The sequence below is a fragment of the Amphibalanus amphitrite genome, unplaced genomic scaffold (genome assembly GCF_019059575.1).
Source record: "Amphibalanus amphitrite isolate SeventyFive unplaced genomic scaffold, NRLGWU_Aamphi_draft 000655F_arrow, whole genome shotgun sequence".
In the NCBI taxonomy this organism is placed as follows: domain Eukaryota; kingdom Metazoa; phylum Arthropoda; class Thecostraca; order Balanomorpha; family Balanidae; genus Amphibalanus; species Amphibalanus amphitrite.
In genome coordinates this window covers 189,291-195,142 of record NW_024882149.1, presented here as the reverse complement: position 1 = coordinate 195,142, position 5,852 = coordinate 189,291, and positions in this window count along the sequence as shown.

Sequence of the window (5,852 nt, the reverse complement as noted above, 5' to 3'; positions counted from 1 at the left end):
GAGGAGTAGTTATGCGGAATCACACGGAGAAGAATATACTTATAAAGGGATGCGAGGAAACGACGAAGGGGTACCTTGACGACGAAGGGGTACTTTTCCAAAGTTAGGTACCTACTAATCACTGTCACCCACGAAATCACACTTTTCGTAAATGGGGCATTCCACGATAGATCGTATCACTTTTTTCCAATTTGACACCTTCATCTCTCGGATTTTAACGATAATTGGTCTAAGGGGTAATCAGGGGCTCTGAATCCTCCTGTGACAATTTCAGGCTTATCAGATGAGTAGTTTTTAAGTTATAGTGAATAACATGTTTTGGATCTCGCGTTGCAGCGCCATGTTTGGCGGGCTGTAACTCTAAGACGGATAATCGAAATGCCAAATGCTATACGGCATTGAACTTGCATTGAAACAAAGAATAACATTCATTTTTAAAATTTTGAAATGTAAACTTTTTTTGATATATAACACCTCGAGCTTCCTTTCCTTTGCATTTTCATGCCTTTGGGACCAATTTTTTTTTGAATTTTTATGTTCTTAAAAACATTTTTGGATCATTATTAAGTAGTATGACAAAAATTAGGAAGGTGTTCTTTCTATAAATGTACTTATTTTGCGTTACCGTAATGGTCTCAAATTGTGATTTCGGGAAGAGAGCCTACAAATGGCGTGGTAAAGCTGCCTAGTGACATCACCGGTTACTGAAAGTTCAATTGAAGTCATTTGTGCCTGACTTTTGCATTGTTGACCTTGCGTGACGTCAATCGTACGTCACTAGGGTCATAAGAGTTTTTCGTCAATAACTCTCGATCAAATTGAACTAGAGAGACGGGAAAGCTACCAATGGACTCGGGAAGACCTTGCGAATCGAATGATGTGCAATATGATCTCATTCACCCAGTTTCGTGGCCTGACCCGACTGTTAACATCTCTGTGGCGGCGCTGTTTGTCCAGCGCCGCGCTGGTTGGCTTTGCCGCGGACTCGGGGCGGTCACGTGATGCCCGGGGGCTGGCTGCCGGCTGGGCCGCCCGGTCGGGGAGCGGAGCCAAATATACGGCAGTGTGCTGACCCGAGATCAGAGACTTATGCTGACCTCACCAGAACAAACAGTATACCATTCGACGCGCCGGAGCTAGGCAAACACAAAGATGCTGAAATCGCGGCTCTGCGACCATTTGTTGCGAAGTTATCTACCAAAAAACCGGACCCGTAATTTGGGTCACTTGAAATGACCTCAGGGTTCACCAATGAACCCGAGACCTTAAAATGTGGTATCATTCGATGCATCTTGTAACGGAGCACATGCTCGTTTTTTCCGCAAGGTTCTAGCTCCATTAGAGGCGAAACGGCGAGCTGGGGTCGTTCCGACCCCCCGGAAACCCAATTAGTATGCATTAAAATGAGGAACTTATAGAAAGAACACCTTTCTATTTTTTTCATGTCGATTTTAAATAGCCTGAAGTTTATTTTGAGGAAATAAAAATGGCAAAAATTTTGGTCCCAAGGGCCATTATAGACAATTAAAAAAATATTACGACTTTTTTCAATATGTAAAGCTTTTCTTTCCAATTTTAAAAAAGCTGTATTAATCTTTGATTCATCGTTAGTTCAAAGCTGTTTACCGTTTGTTGCTTGCTTAGCTCGTTTTTAAGTTATAGCTCATCAAACTCACCCTTGCAATCTGGAGTTTAGAAAATATTAGGCAATATAACTCAAAAAGTTTTCATCTGAGAAGTCTTATATTTTGGCAGGTGTTGTTGGAGCCTATGATTACCCCTAGTACCAATTTTCATTCAAATCTGAGGGATGAGGGTGACGGGCCTGGTACGATCTATCGTGGAATGCCCCAAATGCTACCTTGAAACGATTCTCGAAAAAGAAACTCTCGACTGGTACATGCATTTACACACTACGCTCTTCATTCACCAAATACCTATAACCTACCTTCTCTATGGGATTCTCTCGGCTTTCACTCCTGATGAGCCTGAGGTTGTCGAAAAGCGAGGACACTGGATTCTACATACAAGCGGGAGTGTGTGTACGTCTGTGTGGGGGGAGGTACCTGAATATAAGAATAACTAAAAGGCTAGGCCAAAGACCAAACGGCGGCATCATTTTGTTATGAGCCAGCAAATATGACCACAGCTCAATACCTAATGTTAGAAACTTTGCAATGTTCAGTCCAGAAACGTATCGTGCTATACTTTTGGCTAGAAGAGGTCAATTAAAGTACATGGTTAGACCATCCCACCTTAACATTAGTATTGAGCTGAGATGGCCAAAATGGGGTCCCTGACTTGCACTTACCGGTTTGAGCACTCACAAGATCGATAAATGCCTCAAATCGAAAATATCTAATTTCAAAGTTGTAGCACTTGGATTCAGAGGGGCTAATGCATTAGGATACTCCCTCTGAATGTGTGACATCAGCGCAGATCTAACGATTTTAAATCCTTTACTAAAACGTTTAGTAGCACGCGGTGGTATATGCTACTTTGCGCGCAACAAGTGCCGCACTTTCAAAAAAAGTCGCTAGGAAGAGCAGAGATCCCAAAAATAAACAAAAGTAAAAGTATAATATCTTGAACACCGGTGTTTATTTTTCGATGAAATTTGGTAGCAATTCGTTTTCGCTCTTTCTGAACCAAGCGACATCACTTCCATGCCAATTCATTAACTTTTTTTTGAAGGTGGGAGGGTCCTTTTAAGGTCAGGTCGAATAGGTTCAGATCAGGGCTTCGGAGGGGATGTTTTGTTGTTGGTATATCGCTTGATTTGGCAGCCAGAGCTCAATTAATTCTTTTTAGCTTGCTAGCTCAAGCTCTTCAATCAGGCTCAGTATTAGTGGCATGGTCCTGAGATGATACTGTCAGAAAAAAATCATTGAATAAGCCTTTCATTCCTAAAAAAGTTTATCGAACCTGAAGCATTGCAATGTCATGGTAATTGTCAATAAAATCAAGGTACACCTATGAGTATGTTACCTTCTAATTACCTGGACCTAATCAAACCTTTAGAGAACTTCAGAACTAACATGTGAATACGTTAAATTAGTGTCATAAATTTGATTTCTCATTGAACTGAATTTATGTTATTAACAAAAATAACATTACATCATTTGATTGGTGTCTTAGTGCGAGGACTTCGCTATAGGATGCCTAACAATCGTACTCCTCATTTCAGCAAATGCCAAGCCCAATCATTTTGAATTGGAAAATCAAGCCGCCGACTGCAGCTGATAAGACCCTCAAAGCCAGCAAAAACCGCGTGGCCGGTACCGGAGCAAACAGTGCCAGCGATCGATAGCTTCCCGCTATCGTTTAATGGTGCACAGGACGATTGCTGGACAAACAATAGTGTCCCGCATCTGCCGCCCTCCCCGTGCAGGTATGTACGCGCCGTGGCCCATGCAGATATCAGTGATATCATCGGGAATATCAGCTCCTGCACGCATTACGCAATGGGAGGGATGCGGTCAACCGCACCTATGATATTTGACGCTATGTAGACAATTATTAAAAAAAAAAAAAATATTACACAGACCAGTATCTACTGAACGGCCGCCTATATATAGCTACACGGCCTAACTCCAAAGGTTCATACTTTGACTAGACTAGCTTAGACAAAACACTGTTACGTGCGTGCACGTATGTAGATATTTGTTGAAAAGTGAAAATGCACAGCTCTGTAATGAACAAGTGTCACGGGCCACCTAGACTACACCTGCGTAGCTTTAACCCTCGCCAGACCTATTAGTTTTCTGTGGTTTCTCTTGTGGTTTGTGCTTGACAGATAATTTAACAGTAAAACACAATATCTTCGTGTTTGACATAGTTCATGATGACGTGAGCACATGAACATTGTGTAATTATCCGCCACCTGGCGACTTGCTCACAAACTGACTCCCGGACAGCGCCTTACTCTGTGGCGCTGTGAGCCTGCTCAGCTCGTTGGGGGGGGGGGAGGGGGGCTGTCTGCTGAAAGGGCGTGCCGGACTTTTCCCGGATTCATGGCAGGCAACTATCTGCACATGGGTGGAGAACCTGCCCCGGCCACCCCGGCCGTGGCCGGGGTAACTTTCAGTCTACCCCGGCGCGGCCGGGGTAACTTTTCCACTCTTGTAAATCCTAAAAAAATGTCTCCATACGAGCAAAGAAAACTCCCTCTTCGAATATTGACTTCCATGGGCATACCATTGCAAATCAGGTAGGTATTTATGATTTACTTAACTTGCCATAATCTCCAACCCTAGGACCCGCTTGTGGTCGCCACTGCCAACTCAAATCCTGTTCACTGTTCAGTTTCGAAAATTTGGCGCGCTTTCGGCGCACTTTTTCAAAACCATTGCCCGAAGTCGGAGGCGGAGCTGCAGCGTCGCTAAAATCTTACCGACTCCGACTCCGGAGTTGGAGTTAAGACTGCATGGCTCAAAGCCATGCCTTGCACCTGGTTGCTTGACGATTTTTCTTTCGTTGACCTTTCAAAATCAGGTTTTGTTGAATATAAGGACCTCTTTTGGACCAGCGTTTTTATTTAAAAAAGCTGAAGAAGGCTGCTGCGTCAAAACCTGTTTTTATTTTGCACGCTATTTCAAGAGTAGGTACTCATTTGCAATACAGGGCCTTGGAGCGCGTAAAATTTCGTTTCAGGCAAGATGAAAAATATCCAACCTAAAATGTGATTTCATTATATGGACTTAATGAGCAATGCCCGGAGTCGGAGCTGGAGTCGGAGATGGAAATGGAGTCGATTTTTGAAGCCGGAGTCGGGGTCGGAGTCGGAGTCACCTTAAAATCTATCGACTCCGCACTCCGCAGCCCTGTTCAGAATAGCACTGACTGTTTATGACGATCGTTGACAACAACGTGAGCATTTCGTCTTTCCGACTATCGGTCGCCGGCCGGGGTAACTTTTTCAAACATTCTCCACCCATGTGCACTGATAAGCTGTTGCAGAGAGGTCAAGGGCCAAGGCACATTTCGTCAGTTGGGACGATGCCACACTGAAAACAATTCAACCCGCGTACAGCGAGTAAAACCCGCTGCTGGCGGGTACACCTACCCACCACCTAATTTGACACTCTACCAGCGGGTGCGTTTACCCGCATATCGCAGGCTGTCAACCCGAGTATATTGTGTACCTAACCCGCATAGGATGGGGACTCAACCCACACACAGAAGGCAACCTACCCGTTCGCAGCGGGTACACAATCCGCACATGGCGTATTACCTGCGCTGCGTGGGTTGGGAACTCGCTTTCTGCGAGTACAAATATCCGCTGGTAGGGTGTCCAAATCAGCTGGAGGGTAAAGTACCCTCCAGTGGCGGCGTTCAAGGAGGAAAACGCCGCCATCGCCGGGATTCGAACCCGATATCTTTGACATTACAAACCGATGCGCTACCAACTGCGCCACAGGCGACCTGACGCAAAGCGACTGAAATGTCGGTGTATATCAGATTAAAATGAAGAACTGACGGCGGACTCAATACAGAAAGTAAAAAGGCTTATCTTAGACAATTGACATGAATCCGCCTATATTGTTTTAAATATTAAGGAATAGTTTGGACAAATATTTCATTTGCATCGGGAAAGATTTATTTATCCAGGCTTATTTTTACCAATAAAATGTGCTAAGAACGGTCTGCAAACTTCACCACAATGCGCCAGATTCGCGGACTGCAGAATATTCTGCTGAGCGTTCCAGCGAAATATTCTGCCGGCCAAGACGTGACGTCATCCAAACAATGATTCAAATGTCCCAAGCCCGTTAAGTACCCTCCTAACTCACAGAACGCAGCCCCACAGCTGTTACAGTTACGATTACAATTGCCTTGCACATCTCTACCCC